The sequence below is a fragment of the Chiroxiphia lanceolata genome, chromosome 10, assembly GCF_009829145.1.
Source record: "Chiroxiphia lanceolata isolate bChiLan1 chromosome 10, bChiLan1.pri, whole genome shotgun sequence".
Classification (NCBI taxonomy): domain Eukaryota; kingdom Metazoa; phylum Chordata; class Aves; order Passeriformes; family Pipridae; genus Chiroxiphia; species Chiroxiphia lanceolata.
The window spans coordinates 13,563,777-13,583,891 of NC_045646.1; the positions used below are offsets into that span (position 1 = coordinate 13,563,777).

The 20,115-nt window shown below is 37.8% G+C and overlaps 2 long non-coding RNA genes across 2 annotated transcripts in view; both read right to left on the reverse strand.

Moving 5' to 3' along the window:
* Positions 1-248: 248 nt before the first annotated feature.
* LOC116791958 lies at positions 249-4,322 on the reverse strand. Its single transcript, XR_004358913.1, has 3 exons — positions 1,112-4,322; positions 600-749; positions 249-493 (listed from the first exon to the last, which is right to left on the reverse strand). It is a non-coding gene; the product is annotated as an uncharacterized LOC116791958 (long non-coding RNA).
* Positions 4,323-4,432: 110 nt separating this feature from the next.
* LOC116791959 overlaps positions 4,433-20,115 on the reverse strand; it is a 38,736-nt gene continuing 23,053 nt past the window's right edge. The window contains exons 2-3 of the long non-coding RNA XR_004358914.1: positions 12,752-12,813; positions 4,433-5,247 (exon numbers count right to left, since the gene is read on the reverse strand). This is a non-coding gene — a long non-coding RNA (uncharacterized LOC116791959). The remainder of the gene's footprint in view (positions 5,248-12,751; positions 12,814-20,115) is intronic.

Genomic DNA, 20,115 nt, shown 5'->3' on the forward strand with positions numbered 1-20,115 from the left:
TCCATTCCCTCAGTATTTCTGTAAGAAATACTAGTTTTGTGTTAAAACAATGCACTGAGGCAAAGAAAAAGCTGCAGGCAAGCTGTCTTTGGTGCTCTGATTACTGTGTTCTAGGTCTTGAGTATCAGAGCTGGTATATGCTCACAACACTGACAACTGTAGGGTATTTCTCCTTTTCAAAACTAGAATTTTGGTGCCCAAAGCTGGGTTCCCAAACTGAAACATTGAAGTCAGAGGTCTTTGTTTTGACTGGGGATGTGCACAGACAGTGAGTGAGTGAGTGAAACATCATTTAAACTGTGTATTGAGGAATGGCTGAGCAACATGAAGTTGTTTCTGTGGAGCACATTTATTCTTGATGCTAATTTGGTGAGGGTGCTCTCTTGCCTGCTGAGGAATGCACAGGGGCTGCTCATCCTTGGACCACAAGGTTGCTTTGAGCTGTTTCGTTTTCAGGTCTGTTTAGGATAACAATTCTGCTGACAGCTGGGTTCTGTAAGAAAGCTCCCATTCAGGTACATAAGGTTAAAATAATTAGATGTGTTCCTCGGGCGGAGATAAACATTGCCCTTCTATTTTTTGAAAGCAGATGAACTTACTAGGCCCACTCTAATACTCTGGGGTTGTCTCCTGCCCAATGTGCTGCCACCGAAGCTCTAAAACTGTCGCACACAAAGGCACCACGGGACTCCCACCATCAACACGAGCTCTCTGCCTGCCTCTGGCGCTGGCTGTCAGAACTGCTTCATCTGAAATCAAGGTAAAGATCTGTAGCACTAAATACTACAGGACAAAGGCATAAACTAGCTTTGTAACCCTGGGCAACCTGGATGTTTGCTGACTGACAGTGTGAATGACAGCCCAGTTGTCAGTCTAGGATATCGCCCTCTAATCATTCCAGATGTCACCCGACAAGATGATGGCTACTAAAAAGGGAATAATTTGGGAAAAGTCATAAAGCCCATTATCTCCTGCTGAAACCATTTCTCTTTGCCGTTTCTGAAGTCTCTGCAAAATAGATCCAGAATCCCTTATGTAACGCAACTGGTTTATTGAGAGTGTCCATTCAGAACTGCACTGGGTATCCCATTACATTCCTAGAGAAACCTACCCCTGAGCTATGCCACTCCTTCATGTCTTGGCAGATGACTCCAATCTGGCCACACAGTGTAGCTGAAATATTTTTACCTGTTCCAAAATACAGCAGGGAGCAAAAGGCTGCCATAGTAGCTGCTCACAGACACAGCCTAGCAAATCAGAGAAAGAATGGAGTTGATCACAACAGAAACATAGTGCAGTTTCTGGCTAGAATTCTTATTAATATTTTTCTCCTTAACAAAGAAAGAAATGTCTGAAAACATTGTTAAGGCCTTTCCATTCTTGCTTAATTGATTCAATTGCATTTTAATTTCAATATGAAGAGAGGACTTTATTCTGAACTTCAGGCTGAGTGAAGGGCTGCATATAAAAGAAAAATAACAAATAAAAAGAAAAAAATCTCTTTTGAGAAGGACAACAAATTATAGCAGAGGAGGTGGAGGAGGAGGAGAACATAGGAAAGGCAGAACATTATGGTGTCTGAATCTTGAGCTTTAAATTTTGAAAACATAGTCTGAACCACGGAAGTTAGAATACAGTTTGTCATCGAGATAAAACTAGAAATGAACCCCTAGATTGTTATAGTAGGCTGTTTTAAGGGCATAAACTGAAACTGGAAAACATTCATTAAGTACTGTGTCAATTCCTTCCAAGATCTATCGGAGGAGATTCCAGACTCTGAACCGGAAAATTCTCTATCTCATTCATATAAAATATCTCAATGAAATACACTGAAAGATTGCTGCCCAACTTTGGTAGAGAGGACAAAAATGTGTTTAGGGCAATTGTTAAAAAAATCTGTCTCCTGTAGGCTGCATTGGGCCTGATTCTGCCATTTTCACTCATACTGGCTGATAACTGACCAATCAATTGCAAATGAAGGTAGTGGAATAATTTATGTTGTAAGGAGTTAAATTTGCATGAATTTAGGCAAAAGGTTGTAGTCATTTGTCTTAATGAATAATTTCATGTTGCTTACTATCTACCTGAGCAATTCTAAAATGGTCAGTATGGTAATGTGGAGAATGAAAGAATCCCATCTAAGAAAAGGTGAGCTTTCTGACTGGCAGTTGCATTTCTATAGGTGCATCATGAAAATAGATTCTCTTCCTAACTAATTAGTTCCCCTTCCCAAAAGGTGTGGTAGTTTTGAAGTTTTAGCTTGTCCAAAGAGCAGCTTGAATCTAGCACCAAAGAATTTCCCAACAGTGACTAGAACAGTTTTACATAACAAGTTATGGTAAAAGATCCTAATGAAGCCCTTTCCCATGCCACTTAGACAGTATTGATATCTGCTTGCAATAATATTTTGGCTGTTGAATTGCATCCATGCCTTGCTTCAGCTATGGAAAGTTTGGAAACACGAAGACTTTGCGGGAGCCTGTGAAATGCTGGAAGGTTGATACACCTCCCATGGAGTATGAAATGAAGGTCATGATTTCTCTTTGTCATGGAGCAGCCCAGAACAACATCACAAAAAGTATTTATTTCAGATTTTATATGAACTGATCTTAACTCTCTCTTCAAACTTTAAAAAATTTGGTATTGATTCTCAGTAGCTGGAAATCTTAATTGTAGCATGCTTCACGGATATGCATGTATACATAGGTGGGGGGTGTCATGCTTACATAGTCTTGATTCCTTTTAAATCTTGAGTAGATATATTTTTATACAAATCTACATGTTGTTCATTATTATGACCCCCTCTCTAACTGAAATACAATTTTTTTCTAATATACCTTCTCCCCTGTGTCTCACTAAGTTTAGCTAACAGACACAACAATGTGCTAGTAACCAGTAACTTTTTTTTTAAGTTGACAAATGTGCTCAGATGGGAAGAATTTAAAATTAGGAGGCTATAAATTCTACCCTTGCTTGGTAATCAAGTCCTGTCTAATAGCAAAATTGTTGCAGTAATTCCACTGTGACATGCTAAAATTAGGAGCCAGTAGAAATAGAATTGTATGTGTGTGTATATACATGTATGCATCTGCGTGCCCATAAGTACTTCTTTTCTGTGGATTATTCTAGTGAATCTACCTAGTTCTGTATATTATAGTAAGGGATTTTGATTTTCTACAAAACTGTACATGGATTTTATGTTTATAAACAGGTTTGTCATGTCAACAATAAAAATCCACAAAAAGAGTGAAAAAGTGAATTGCTTCCAATTCATTCTTTAAATATAGCAGACATAACCTCTTGTTTCACAATATTGGAGGGGCACTTTGTTTTGTTTCAGAAACTTCAATAATTTTATGTGTTTATGATGAAGTTTTGCTTGAAGTTTTGCTGTTAGTTAAAAGCCTGAAGTGCACAGTGAAATCTCAGTTTGTAAAATCATTTAACTGGAACTGAGGTCAGTGTTTGAATAGTCCCTCTGAACCTATGCATCTTGTGTAGCTCTGGTCTGGATGGAAAGTTTGTAAGGAAACACCAGGCATATAAGAAGTAATAAGTGAACAGCAGATATTAAAAAAAGGTATGTGTGGAACCAAAGGGTTATTTTTAAGCTGTCGGTTATTAAATTTATTACTGGATACTGCTAGCAGCAATTGAAAAAAAACCCAAAGCAAAACAAAGCAAACTTCTCTTACCTCTGATATTTCAGCTATCCATTTCATATTATTCTATTCTTTAGGTCATATCATTAATACCACAGCTCCAGTGAAACTGAAGCAACTCTAGGGCTGATTTGCAATTGTTGTTGATTTTTCTCTTATGAAATTATAGAGAAATTATAAAAAATGCTGTTGGTTATCTTTCATCTAGTCATGTAATGCCCTTAACTCTGGTTTAATTTCTCATTACTATGTTTTAGTGATATGTTTTGAACTGCACATTGTACATACCACTCGGTTTTCTATGGAAATTTTGTCTACCTATGCTCAAGACTAACAACTCACTATCTGTCTGGATTCAAAGAAGCGATACTAGAAATTATTTTTTTTTTTTTTAAATCACAACTAACATTTTTACAATTAGAACTGCATTGCAGTGCTTTGGCATTACACTAAACCTATATGACCCTTGAATCAGCCTTCAGTGACTGAACAAATGCAATTTGGAATTCCTTATGTGGAGTTAAGAACCTCTCTTCTCTGGTTTGGTCCTTGAGCCAGCACACTGCAACGACTGCTCTTCTAGTGAATATCCTCTTACTCTGATGCCTTAAGGTCCATCTGGTTTTTTTGATTTTTCTAATTTTTACAAGCTTTATAAGTAGTTATATAGCAGAAGTAGATTTAGAAGCAGCACCACTTATTCCCTTTACCCTCAGCACAGAAACTACACACATTCCCTGACCCTATTACCCCATTCCATGCTCCCCATATCAATTCAACCCCCTAAATTGCAGCAGAAATGTCTCTCTTTAACATAGGTATCTTCTTTTAAAGGATATCTAATCCTGGCCTGAACTGCAAAAGTACAGTCAAGAACTGGGTGAATATATGCCCCCTGTACCCTGAAGAAGATGAAGATTGATGAAGAGGTGGTCTTAGAGACCCTAGCCCCAATTCCCAAGGGGTGTGATTGAGGGTGGTTCAGGGCAAAAGCCAGTGGGTGGGCAAAACCTGGGATTGGACAGACAATATTATAAATTGTAACATCTGTACAGAGGGGCACGTGCGTCTTGTATTCTTATGTCTAGGCACAAAATTAAAACCCCTTTCCTTATCTCACCTTTGAAACTAAATTGCCTCAGAGTTTTTTTCTCCCTGAATTTTCTTTCAGGCATCACTCTTTACTGTCATTGATAGTCATCTCTGTTTTGTCTCATACTATCCTTTGAGAGGGCCATGAGGGAGCTGTGAAACATCCTGGCTTAGAGCAGTCTCCACTGAAGGAAGTCCAAGCATGCTGGCAGCCAGTGATTGGAGAAGTACAGCCAAGCACAGGAATCTTTATGTACAAGCCTGGTTCCTCTCCTCTTCCTCCCGCCTCTGCCACTGGCTGCTGCTGGAAGTAGGACTCTGCCTGAGAGACCTTTGCTCTTATCCAGTTGTTCTTATGCTAAAACTTTTATGTTGTGCTTTGATTTTTCTTCTGTTTTTGCAGATAGTTAGATTTCTGAAGGATAAAAGGATGAGAAGAAAGTTCCCAATTTTTTTCACACTTCTGTACTTCTCAGTTTAGTCTGTTCACTGCCTAGAAGGAGGAAAGAAAATGAAAAGGAGAACAAATGTCATGGCATTCCTGCCTTCCTGAGGCTGGTAATTCAACCAGTTGCAGTCTCAACCTCTTATAGCTTAGTTTTCCCAGTAGTTTCAGGAACATTCCCTGCAACCTTGGTTCTCAGATGTCAGAACTGATAGAGAACTATGGGAAATAAGTTGGTACCTAGCAATCTTTCCTAATTTTTCCCAAAATCTTTGAAATTTTTTGTGAATTACCCATAAAAGACAGTTTTTCTAGAGCAAGTTTATTTATTATCTATCAAAATACTTCTGTTTATCCTTCATTTTCTTAATTTTTGCTTACTTGCTTAAGCACCATGCTTTCCTGTGAAGTTTGGATAGGAATATTCTTGAATGTTTTGCTAGTGTAAGTTCCAAGATTGGACCCATTGCTACAACGTATGGGTTCTTTTGAAAAATGTGAGATTTTAACTGGTTTTTACTTTTCAGCAGAGGAGTCCAACACAGTAATCCACAAATTAAGAATGACTGAATGCTTTATTTGGTAGTTCCCCTTGGACATGTATTGTATTTAAAGGTTTAAGTATGCCTTGATGAAAGTGTTTGCCTTTAGCTGTTCACTGCTATTTTATCTATTGCTTCAGCTGTGAAAAGCTTTTTTATTTGGTTGAGGTTTGTTTATTTCTCACTGGTAAACTTTTCTAGTATTTTAAAATTCTGCATTACAAACAGGTTTGAATTTTGGCTTCTCTTTGGAGTATTTTACAAGGACAGAGATTTTACACACTAAAATACTTTCCATAAAACACAGCTGTAAAAAAAAAAGTGAAGTCACTCTGTCTATACTTTGTCCTCTTGAAACTTATTCTCTTTTAAAAGGGTCTGTGTAATTTTACATAATTATTTTGGCAAGAATGTTTATTGCCCAGCTGGGTGAAATTATTAATGTACCTCTCAAGCTGCATTTTCAAAGATCAGTAATACGTATATAAACTTCTTTGAGGGTCCTTGATATGTAGGATTTTTATTGGAGACCCTTGTTCCACTTCAGTAAAAGGATGACACAAGATGTTTACTTTAAAAAGTCTTTGACATCCTCCTGAGAATGTTTTGATAGAATGGCATACATTTGGTTGCAATTAGTAAGCCAAACAATTTTCCATTGTTATCTCACTGTGTTTGTCTAGAGCCTGTAAGGAGCTTTCAGAAAATATCCATCTCCACGTTTCAGTTAATTGATTGCATGTTCAGTAGGATTATTCATTTTTATAAAGCTCCTTGTCCTTTTAATTTTATCACAGGGCTTTTACACAAAGGCATGTGGTAGAAAGCAAAAGGGAAATATTGGCACAGTTAAGCATAGAGAGATATTGTAGTTGTATCAAGGCTAATATTCCTGCTCGTGGGAAAAAATACCAATGTGTTCCTGCTACTTCTGGGTGCAAGATGTTATACCTGAGGGCTGAAAGTAATAGTTGCTGGTGTGAAAGTATTCACCAATATCAAGTGCAGATGAATGCTTTTGGAGCCAACTGAAAGCTGAGTTTACTTTAGCTTAATATTTGAACTTGTACTTTGTCTAGTATAATAAATGATGGGTGACTTAATTTTATTTAAACTTTATTAGCAGTGTGATTAAAGGACTCAAATCCTTATCTGACACCTTTGCTATGTTGTGATTTCTTTGGTTATTTACCATTTTATTTATAAACTAGAATCTCATCTTTTCTTTTGTATGTTAGCTGAAATACATATTTCTGTTGAACGTCTTACTTTCTAAATAGAGATTGGCAAGTCTCAGCTAAGATCATTGTCTGTCTTTTTTAGGTAGTAAACTTGTCTTGGTATGTACATCCCATCTTGCTTACAGCTGTTTGGTGGTTACATGGTTAAGCTGAATATAATGTGAATTAGTGTCTATGTCACAGAAATTCCCCATGCAATTATCACCCCTTGGAACTGCCGCAGTGCCAGGTTTAGACCTGATAGCAGGAACTGGTGCTTCTCCATCTCCTTTAATCATCCTCCTATGTTTACACTCTTTTGGAGAAATCACTGATCACAACTCCTGTAATGGAAGGTACACGCTGGCAGCAGAGACATGCAGAGCTTATAGTGCTATTCTGCTTGATAAACCTGTGTCCTTGAAGTCTCCTGCATCTCTACCCTGTCAGACTGGTAAAGCCCTTCTGCTTTTATGAATTCCTGGTGGGAGTGGTCAGTACTGAATTGAATAACTCCCTTTTGAATTATATCTTTAACAAAACAGTTCTTGAAAAGCCTGCTCGGTTTTGGATGGGTGCACAGGAAGAAAAGGGATGGTACTTGAAGCGCTTTCTGCAGTTGCTGTCTCTGCTCCCTCACCAGGGTGGGAAATGACAGAGTTGCACAGGGCTGTCCTCTGATGTTGTCCTGTCCTACACTGCCTCCAATCAGCACTGCAAGAGGAAGTCACTGTTGTGGGTCTCTGCACGACTGGCACACAACTTGCAACTTGGCCAACTGTGCACCAACACTTCTGTGCAATGAAATCACACTGCCTGGTGTCTCCAAAGTTGGAATCAGGAGTTTGGGCCCTTCAGTGCATGCCAATATCAAATTCAGGCCTTTTAATTTCCTTTTCATCAGAGCTAAGTTATGTCAGTTCATGTTCTCTAGAGCAGTTTGAATTCAAGTTAGCTGGTGATTAAGGTACTTTGAGTGAATTGGATGCTGGTAGGAATGTTTGTTCAAAGGGTTAACTTAACCTTCCCCAAGGTTGTAACGGACGCTGGAAGATCAAAAGCTCCTCCAGACTGTCAAAGAGAGGGGAAAAAAAGAATTGCCTGCTTTTACAGTTTTCAGTCAATGTCTTCCTTCTGGAAAGAAAGTCTGTGTTTAACACACTTAAACTTATGGTACAAACGACTCATTTTGTTTCTAATTGTAAACATAATTTGTTTGGTCTTTCAGTTCTTTGGATTTATGCAGTAGCCATGTTTGTCAAAGTATTTGGCACCAGTGACATCATTTCTGTTGAAATGCCGGACAGCGTGATGAGTCCCAGATGTTAACACACACCAAAAGTCGAGAGTGAATAAAATATAAAGATCAACTGTAACAGCTATGGAGGTAATAAAAAGTAATTCTGTTTTCTTCTAGTATTCAAAGATAATTATTTATATTTGTTTGAGGTTTGTTTTGCATAAATGATCAATTAGGGGCTGTGCTCAATACTCTGCATGTACAATATAAGGGCAGACTGAGATGTGAATTTGGATGAACACTGAATAAGGCATGATTTAACTTCATGATTGCACTATTTCCTTTGTGTCTTTTTCCAATCTTTTACACTTTGCAAGTGTAGATTATGATATATGCAAAATATGTGTACTGAGACCTAAATGTGCCTCTTTCTGAACTGCCAGAATTTAACGTGTCATTCAGATAATGGTCATGCATGGTTATGTCAGCACATCATGTTTTCTAATGTACTGTAACATGACATGCCAATGTAACCAAGAGTAGCACCATTTCCTAATGACATGTCATGTCTGTGAAATGTAAAAGGGATGTGACTTGCTGAGAATCAGGCTTGATTTTTTTTTAATTTTAAAATAAAATGTCTCTCTGTGCAGTTTATCCAGCTCCAAAAGTAGCTTTCGTAAAAGTATGGTTTAGGTGCGTAAGGGAGAAAATCATAAAGGTACCCAGGCATGGTTCCATATTAACCACATTTCTACCCAAGTGTTTCATGCTTCCCATGTTTGGTGTAGGAAACACTAACAAATAATACATCCAACTATCCAGAGCACTCTCAGATGGATAAGACTTACCTGACTGATATTCTCATGGAAAATCAAGAGGTACTCCCTTAATTTTCTTCCAACAATGAACACTTTCTTTAGATCATTCTGTTGTCTAAATAGTGTTCACTGTCATGAAAAATTTTCATATACACAGTTAAAAATTGACTTGGAAAATGTCTACTTATTTGTCAAATATGTTTCCTTAATTTATTGCACTAGTTTTCCAGGCTTTATAGGCATAAGACAAATTGTATTAAAGCCACAGAGAGAAAAAAGAAATTTAGATTTTTCATATTGGAGTATTGAGTCCTATAAAAATGAATAATCAGTTTGATGTATAACTCCTATGTTACTGTCTTCTCTTAAAAGACTTCACATCAGAAAAAAATATAGAAATATATCAAAACATAAACTTGTTTCAGTTCTCAGTAGATTATTCTTAATCTCTTTATTTGGACTGAAAGTTTTCTCTTTAGTCTCAATACAAGTTTTCTGAAACCTGAAAGCAGAGGCAGTAGTGATGGCATTGTTGTGGTGCAATTTTCACTGTGCTGCTTGGTTTTGTGCCATATGACATTGATATTGCTGAGTATGAGGGAATTATTCTGAAATTATTTGGATTTTTCTTAACTTTTCTTTCAGGCTGCATGGTATTTTGGGAATAAACATTGAAAACCAGATCAACTTATATTGTTTTTTCTGTTTACAGGACTGTACTCAATTTACATTCTGATGTTGATACACGACGACTACAGGATTTTGTCAAGGGCTTCTAAAGCTGTTAAGACTTCCAGGTGAGTCTTTCAGATACCCTTACTAAACTCAGCATATCTACAGGATTTTGTTAGATCTCATTTTCAAAATCACATGTTATTTAGGGGTCTAATTCACTGTTCTGAAAGCAACTTGGATGCTTAGTACATTAGATCTCCGTGACCTTCAAAGGGACATCTAAGCATTTATGGTCAGATACTGAACATAAGAGAAGCTTGGTAGGATTCTTTTTATAGTGTTTCATCACCTCAATCCCTTTGAAATCACTTTAAACACTTTCCTTCAATTTAAAAAATGGGGCATGGATTTCTAAATCATATGTGTACTTATGAAAATATTACCTGTAATTTATTTAAACCTTGTGAATACCCCAGGAAAAAGATGTGTTGTAGATGCAGTGCGTTAGTATAAAACGTGTTCTATGAATTTTGGGACAAATCCTGGTTTTTGTCACTAATGTGTCATTTTAGTCATTACTTGCTGAGATGTATCATTAGAAATCTCAGTCACATAGGCCATGCTTAAATTACATATCAGATGACCCAAATGTTTAAGGCAAGATGGTGTAATTCAGCATCACTTTAAGCAATTTATGCCACTGAAGATCAACACCCTCAAAGTCCTGCATCTTCCTGAGTGGAATTATTTCACCTTCTCAAGTCTTTTCTTGTATCTTTTCATTTTAGTCAGGACCCCCTACCTTCCCATCCCCAGCTTATCTGACTGGCTTGAGGTACTGATGCAATTACTGTCTCCATACGCTCTCTACAATTAGTCTTAAAAAGCATAAAAATTTCAGCTGAAACACAAACGTACCTGTTTTAGATAGTTTGTGAAAATAGTGAAGGAGAAAATCTCAAGGGGGTAAAGAAACAGAGAGAGCTTTGCTGAAGGGTGAGCAAAATGTACCTGTTAGTTACATAAAGTTATTGATAATACAATATCCTATTGTGTAATAAGATATGGCACAATGTAACATTTTTTGTATGCTTTAGTGTCAATTTTAATTGCTGAATGTTTAATAGGTTTGCAAACAGAATAGTTAGATTTGCCATTTGCCAGTTTTGCTTTTCTTATTTTTTTTTTTTTTAATACTTCCATCTATTTTCCAGCAGTCATCCCCTTTCCTTTCCATTATGGTCAGAAAACTGTGCTATGACATGCTGAAAAATGTTTACTAACGTTATTAAAGGCCACGTTCAGAGCTATTGATTACAGACACAGTGACTTCTTGCCAGGCCACTGTGTTTATGCCAAACTGTGTCATCAGGCTCTCTGCTAACATAGCTTTAGTGCAGTGGCTTTTCATTGTTTCTGTTTAAAATCCATGGCACTACATTTTCCAGAAACCCTGTATGTGATGTTGGGCTCACACTTTGCAGCTGTCTCTGTAGTTCTTAGAAAGGTGAAAAAGCAATGACTTAACACTCTGTACCACCGGTCTGATTTTTTTTTTTTGTCTAAGGTCACCTTATATTTGTAGATCTTGGAAAAAGATCATGAATATTTATGATGGCATCAAAAAATCAAGCAGCTGCAAATTGTTTACAACATTTTTAAGAGTATGAAACCAGCTTCTACTATAAATCAAATACATCTGTTAAAACTGGATGAAAATTGAAAGCTCTTTTGTTCCATCCTATCCTATTATGTACCTGAGTGTTGAAAAATCATTGGTAGCATGATTCCAAAACACTAATGTGGGCTGTATAGACAAAAGGTAGAACCTGAAATAACGTATCAAATTAATCACTCTAAAGATAGCACATGAAATTAGTTTAATGAAATATTAATTTGAAATAGGTGCCATAAAACTTTGTGGAAACTTCCAAAATGTAGAATCATAGTCTGCCTAAAATTTTGTCTCATTATGCTTTTTTCCTACTTTAAGAAAAATTCTTCCGTAACACAGCACCTCAGATGTGCATATTTGAGGTGCACATTAAAAATGTTCACAATATTTTTTTCAAATATTAGTTGGATTTTTCCTCTACAGAACCATGATTTACAATCTGCTGCAAATTTAATAGCTAGCTGGAGAAATAGGCAGAAGTAATCAATTTTAAATGTTGGCACTGCTGGTAAATTGGTATTTAGATGGCGTTTATTGTATGAAAACATCAAAACATTTGGTTTTGTTCAAACCAGAGGAATAATGTGTGTGCTTTAGATGAGCCACACTACTTGCCTAAAAATTATCTTGAATGAGAGGGAAAACTGTACATCCCTTAGGACTGTGATTTTCAAACTTTTTCTTGCCAAGTACTGCCATCAGCACCAGTGGTGACAGCAGCCTCAGCCTGCAGCTCCACACGGGCTCACATCAGGGTGCAGACTCTTGTGTGTCTCTTGTGATATGTGGGTTGCAACTTGGGAGTGTCTGTATTAGAGGTCTTAATTCATTAAAATACAACTGTGCTAATAAATAAACTGTCTGATTTAGAGAGACTACAATTGCATTTTACCTCTCCTTGAGAGGTTTCATATTTTCCGTATTTGGGGTCTCCATTTCTTCCTACCACTTAAATGGTACTTGTACTGTCCCTCAGTTTTTCACTGAAGTACTTTTGACTCGGGAAGCATGTGGGATTTTAGGTTCTTCCCATTTCATTTTTAAAGGATGATTCAAAGACCTATATGGTCAGAGGTACCCCTACACTTTGCAAGAAGATCTTTTTCAACTGCTGTATAGTTCCCTCCATTTGACACTCTGAAAAATAAACTCTGTTTCTTTTCCTGCTGCCCAGTGTTACAGATTGTCACAGACTATCCATCCCTGAGCAGCATTGCATTACAATTCAAGTAAACCTCCTTCAACCAGCATGCAAGACTTCATCAGAAGGCAAAACGCTAGTCTGAGAGGATAATAACTGAGACATTCTTTTAATAAGGACCATTTTTAAATGTTAAGAATGACTTGTTTTAATTGAAGGAGAGGAAAGGAACTCCTACCAAGAGTCAAAGAGATCCCCCAGCGCTCTCTGAAGTCTTCAAATTGTCTTGTATAGAAATGCCTGAGAATCAGAAATTAAAAAAAGTTATAAAAAATTTCCAGCCATTTTACTGTAAAGTTCATCTGAGGAGTTTATTTTCTTCTGAAGTTAAAAATTTGGCTTTAGTTTAAAATAGGATACTTGACCACCCTATTTACTGAAGGCAAATCAGAAGACTCATTTTATAGACCCAACTTTTGCTGAGTTTGTGTAAGCAGGGATGCAGAAAAATTACAATTAAAACCATTCTTTTCAATCTACTATACAATATCCACCTGTTCTGTCAGACAGCAGGAATGTATGCCACAAATACAGACTACTGTGGTGACAGCAGCAGGTGTATGGCAGCAACAACTAATCAAATCTGCTGAATCGGAGGTGTGAGTCACGTTGCACTTCTGTGCAATGAAAACAACCAGAAAGGAGAGAGCTAAATGATGGTGAATTTTTGTTTTGTTTCATTTTTAAGAACTGTCTTTAAATTATAGGCGGTGCAACTGCAACAGTACAAGAAAAAAATAATGAAAAATTGAAAGGAAAATGACACTTCATTGCCACAAAGGACAGGCAGAGTGAGATAGGTATAAGAGACAACCATTGTAATCACTCTGAAAAAGCAAGGCATGGGTTTTGATTTTCCTAAAGAAGCAAATGCAAAAGAACTCTTGTCTGTACCATATGACTCATGATGCTTCTTTACTAGGCTTAAAGAGAATTGAACTTGAGTAATAGCACCATTAGAGCTCTTTACCAGGAGCTAGTTCCTGTGGTTTCACTGGGTCCAGCTGCTGATGACTCACAGAGGAAGTGGCAGAGATTAGGTGCACAGGGAAAAAATCAGAACAGCTCAGAAATAAAGCAAATCAACCAAGCATTACCTTTTGTGCACAACAGAACAATGGCTTAACAACTAAGGTTCAAAATGATCCGTCTTATTCCCCTCATTTATGCTATTCCTGTTGGAAAGACCACCAGGAAACATGTGAACCACTGTGGAATACACACTGTAATCCATGGAACATCTCAATTAATATTCCCTCTTGACTACAGCTAGAACAATACATAGCATCAAGCAGTTTAATCTCCGGCAATAATGCCTTTTGTAAGATCAAGAGGTCTTTCCCTTGAATTAAGGTTTAAGTGAGGATTTTGAAAATTAGTTAGGTATTCTGCATAACGTCTAGTGGTGGCTGCAGGTTCCATAAGTAATAGCTAGGTAAAATGGCTAGACACAGACTGGATTTCATTAGAAATGTTGTTATTAGTAATTTCTCCTTTGTAAATTCGCATTGGGTTCCCTGTAGAAGAGAGTTAATTCCTCCAGCAGGCTTTGTTATGAAGAGATATATCCAAGCTCGTATAAAATTTAAACGTTGCCTCTAGTATTCAGTTTTGTGCTACAAAACTATGTCCCCAGCAGCAAAAAGTTAAAATAGGTAACTTAAAAGGGAGGATACGGGAGGAAAAATTCTGGATCTTGTTTAAATTACTAATATACAGTAGTAGTCCTGCTGTTGGATCACATCACTACAGTCTTGGACACATAGCTCAGGGGAATGTTTTCTTCTTGAAAACTGCAAACAGTTTAGGCTCTAAATTCCTTGGGGAGGAGTTCCATCTGAATTGATATAGATTGATAATGTATCTTATTACAAAAAGACTATTTTGATGAGATTGTACGAGTTCTTTAGAAAAAAATATTTGAAAACTATGATTAATATTGCAGATTTTGCTAGGTCAGCAATTTATCCTTGTTTTTAAAAATAAATTGGAATAGACAATTTCACTTACATTCCACTTTCTATTTTGCATAAGAATTTCAGAGGTAAGATCAGTTAGTTATTATACAGAGATACATTTTATAAACATTTGCTTTAGCGATTAATGTAAAACAATTCACAGCCATCTCTTCAGAATATTAAGTAATGCACTGTACTTTATGTGTTTACCATGAGCTGGCATTTCAAACCCCACAAGGTGACTGTGTGACACTGGTACATGGCCTCTGCCACACAGTTTTGAAGAGGCCCATACTACCCTGAGCTTCAGTTGCACTCCAGCTTATGCAATAAGCACTTGAAAAAATATTGCCAGTAAGAAAGATGTTTCTGCTGGTGTTTTCCTGTATGGAAAACTAAGCACGAATTCACTTCTTGGCCTCATTTCTCCTGATGCAGGGCTGCATTATCTGCAGTAAGCAATAAAGGCTGCATTTAAGACATCAAAGACTGTGCTGTGCATTTGTGATGCCTGGCGAGGTGCCGCTGTCTGCAGTGCTGTGGGTGGCCGGGGGTGTGCAGGGTGCTGCCATGGCTGTCCTGGGCACTGACCTGGGGCACCATGGGATTTGGGGAGAGCTGCATCAGCTGTCCTGAAAGGCATGAAATTCCTCCTCCTTGCATGCAGCCACATGGCCTTCATGCACTCAGAAGTACATGGATGGATCAGGTCAGTTAATTTACTCTTCTCTTTTTAAAGTCAGTTATTTTATGTTTAAATATTTTCAGTCATCTCATTCACATTGACTCTTTGGCATGTATGTGAAGATGAAAGGGATGAAACCTTACCCCTATCAATGCCATAAATATAGATTATGGGAGGGGGGAAAAAAATTAAATAGAGTTAATATGCATTAGAAATTGTTTATTTGATACTATTATACTATCCCTTTAAGATATGCTAATATGAACTGGCTGTCAATGCAACATCACTTAGTTGGTTTTCATCTGGACCTTAGAGCACAACAAAATTATTAGTACATAAATCTCTACTAATTTACTCTAGATTATGATTCTTTCATCAACATGCACATATAAATTATATCATTAATCATAATGATTTCTTTCAGTATTCATATGTAGTTTCTTGGGAATCCCACTGTAATTCAGCATGAATTAATGTCCACTTATTGGAAAACACTACCTACATTGATATTTCTAGGGGAAAAAACCAACAACTGTGATGCATCTTAAACTACAGCCTAATTGACCGGGGTGCTGGTAAACAACCACCAAAGGAGCGTCACTGCAGGTAAAGGAAAGTTGTCTTAAAGGCAGTTTGTTCCAAAGCTCATTAGGCCAGATGGCAGCCTGTCTTCTAGGAGCACGTAAAGCACTTATGAGGGAACGGGGGAACTTCTCTCTCCTTCACCCTGCCCTGGGGGAAAATGGTGTGAATACGCAGAGTGAGGGGAGAGCTGAAGCAGGGGGGCATCACTAGATGCTGGAGAAGGCAGTGCAAAACCATCTGCTGCACTTTTTTGACAGGGCGGGAGAAATGCTGGCTACATCAGTCTTAAGGGGTAACACTTTCTAGTTGGCCTCAACAATAAATTGCACTGAGAGAAGCAGCAGTATCCATCCACTTTTCTGCAGAGTGTTTTTTAGCCATGAATTACATGCTTGGAAGTGGCTGGCCCATAGACTGAGCAGGGTGAGGATCCATGGGTGGAGTGCCTTGGCCTCAGTTTCCTCCTCCTAAGAAATGCAGCTGCCTCCTTGAGAAGTGCTGCGCCCTTTCTGGAGGTGAAGTAGGATATTACTTAATCTAGCTATCAAATATATAAATGGAACATACATATATACATATGCATGCTTCATAAGTGAGACAGTGAGGGGGAAAAAAAGGAACTTCTGAGTACAACAAAAGATTCATTAGGAAAAATGAACTAATCAGTGCTCTCCAAGGAGAAATTCATTCTGTTTAGGAGGCCGTACCCTCTGCTGCTGCACGTACTTAATATAATTTATATTATTATTTAAATCACTGCGTAAATTTTAGATACTTTTAAAAATCAAGTTAATGGACCATACTTTACTGCTTAGCATCATTTATATCAAGAATTAGTGGCTGTGGAGATAATATATGTTAACACAGAGGAGAAAACACAAACAAGCAAATATCATAAAACTCATCTGTAGCACGAGCTTAAAATACAACTGCAGAAATGAGCCCTTGGAAGTTGTGTATTGTGTGGTACAGCCTTTCCTTTAAGTTGTGTGCCCCCTCGTGTGTAAGTACAAGGTATTCTTGAAATTGCCTACCATCACACAGGGGGCCCAGCCTTGCACCAACCTGTTATGGCAGAATATTTATTCTTCTGGGAAATATCTCCCTCTCCTCACTTTGGATACAAAGGAAGACAAGAATACAGCATGTCTTTCCCATGGCCATGAGAGGAAGTGGCAAATTAAGGAATTCTTGGGGAGAACACAGGCACCTATAAAAATTGCTTAGGAGCTGAAGAAAGAGCCTTTAAACAGACACAGCCTAGAAACAAAGAAAGAAGGAAATAAAGATAATAGGAAACCGAAAGAGTAAGAGGATTCTGGCAGCTGAAACAAATCCAGGGCCTTCTACCCCGGGCTCTTTAAAAGACAGAATATATCGCCTAAAAATATCTTACCTGTACCAGGCAATAAAACAGCTGTGCATCATTGCTTGCTTCAGGATAGCTGTGCTTTATTTTATTCCTTTTTTTTTTCTTTTTTTTTTAACAAGAAACCCAATTTCTTAAGCTTCGACACAAAGTCTTTGGGAGCCCTGGATTCCTGTCACCGTCACGCTGAAGCTCATGTCACCGAAGTGATCGATCAAGCTGCCATGGGACAGTGCTACAGAGATGGGATGGCCAAGGGGATGCAGCAGGCACAGGGGAGGAGAGAGACAGACCCTGGGAGGTTGGCAGCACCTGTGGCAGCAGGTCCAATGGTACACAGGTAGTGCAAAGGGATGGTGTTAGCACTTCTTATTTCATACACTCATAAAATAGTCTGGGTTAGAAAATATCTTAAAGATCATCTAGTTCCAAACCCTCTGCCATGGATAGGGACACTGTCCACTTCTCCAGCTTATTTTATGTTGTTCCTGAAAATCAGGAGTTTAGGTAAACAGAGAGTGATATACTTCTTGGAGTAGAAAAAAATAAACAACCCACAGCTGTGTTCAGGAGGTGTGAGAGGGAATCTGGAAGGCAACGAGCTAAGCAGGGACAGTACTTCTTATCTCACTGGAGAAAGTGCCACTTATCCCATCAATTAGGCATCTATCTCTGTGTTTCTTCAGATTTGAGCATTACTTTCTGATTAATTAATTATGTACAATTTCACTAAACATGGTCTTCCGACACAAAAAGTTTGAAGCTGAGAATGCTCTGTTTTTGCGTCTCATGACTCAGGCCTAAATTCATCCATATTTCATATTCCCTCATTTGCAGTCTGTTTCTTCCTGCCTGACTTATAAACTTTCTACTTAGTAAAAGTTGTGAGGTTTTTCCATCTAGCAAATGAAACTCCAGGTGTAAATTCTTTGCTGTTGCCACAGTGCAAAGACAGACGAAAAAGTAAGCTTTTATTAACAGAGATGAACTTGGGCCTCTGGCGTCTTACAGCAAGCCCTGACAGAGTAGCTGTAGTCAAAATCTAATTTTAAACACAGAGAGCAAAATGCATAGACTACACATCAGCACATCCTCTTAGCACTGACTAAACTTATATTCTGGCAAGGAGATGGTGAGAAAAGCTGTTTACCTGTGTGCTGATTTATTCCTACTTAAGGTTGGTTCTTTTGGGAAATGCAAGTCATTTTTGACAAAGCTGTGTTTTACCTTGCAGTTTGGAACCCAAAAAGTCATTTAATTCCTGACTGTGATGTTGGATAAAATTGTTTTTCTTTCAAGAAACCTGTAACAATTATGTTTTGGTCGACTCATTTCAGATAACAGTAATTGTTTAAACAGTTGCTGTACCTAAATTATTAGTGACTGCCTGCATTGCTGGGTCACCTGACAGTTTTGTAGGAGCATTTTTATTGCCTGTACGTAAATAATTTTCTTATTAATTCACAAGCTGCTGCCTCAGATTCTCCCTGTGTATCATCTGTGTATTACTTGGGGTCTGAAGCTAAGTGGGTAGATTGCTCACAGCAACGTATTTCATCCATGTCTTTTGGTTTTGGATGCAGCACGCACTTCCAGCTGTCCGGGAGCGCCTCCATTACCCAGTCTTGTGGTAGAGCAAATAGCATTCTGGCCTCAGTCTTCAAGCAGTAGATTAGTGACAGCAGTAGGCAGACAACTTTTGTCCCCAGGGAATATTAGAAATCTAGAGCTAGAAATAGATGGATTAACTGAAATGCAACCCAACCTCTGATCTACATTATTGTCTCTCTTCTTTATCTCACAAGGGAAGCAGAGATAAAGAGTGATAGACACTGATAATGATGGAAGTCCGCGATAATACACCGAAGTGATAAACTTCTTTGTGGCCCTCATTGTGCCCAGTTGTCTTCAGCTGGTTATGAGCTCTAGCCTCAAGCTATTTACACCATGATCAGGCTAGTAATTAGCAAAATGTTTAATATAATATAGAAGCAATTAGGAGGTGATAACACGCAATTAAGATGTGTTTTCAGATTAAAGATTTTATAGTGCTCTCTTTCTTGAAAAGATAAAGTGCCTATCTCAAAATGTCAAACTGCAGTGATTTAATCTGAGTTATTTTCAATTAATATGCATGTATTCTTGCGATGTGTTCACCGTTGTTATTGACATTGATAAATTAAGCTCATCCCAGCAGAATTTATCCTTGAGTCGCTCTATATTTCCTGAATGTCAGTTCTTTATTCGTATTTTTTTTATGCCTACAAGCTGTGCACGATCTAACTCTAAGTCCCTTGATTCATCCCTGGGATTACAGTAATGTGTCAGTCTGAGTGGAACAATAATCTGAAAGGGCATTGTTATAAATAGTGTGTTAGAATATAATTGTTTGTCATGTCGTTTCTCCCCTTTAAATTCCTCTGAGTCCTGTTTAAGTAATTTAGACAGCTAGAATGACAAGAGTCTTGAGACTTCACTTATAGAGTTGTCCAACCAGTCTTCAGCCTACCCTGTCTTTTGAGACTGTCTCATCTGCAAAGTAGGAAGTGCAAAGAACAGATGAGTTCCGACTACACTGTGGATTTGTTATGAGATTTTGGTCAGGCCATTTATAGAACAATGTAAATTCTACTGATACTAATTTTACCCTGGCTAGTCAACAAAAATGCTTATACAATAGAGATTAGGGTGTTTCCTATCATCATTAAATAAGTTAAAGTCCTAAAGATGCTTTTCGATAAAATTCCTAATAAAATAATTTTTAAAAAAAAGACCAGAGACAGGAAAGACATAGGGTTTTTGTTATTGTTTTTAATGGTGCCAGCTTTTTAGCAAAAGCAGTAGTACTTCCAAGGAAAAAAATTGCTAGAAATGAGTGTCCAGTTAGATCATCCAGTCCAGTTCCTGGATCATGCAGCGTTATTCTTTGTAATGCATTTCTCTGC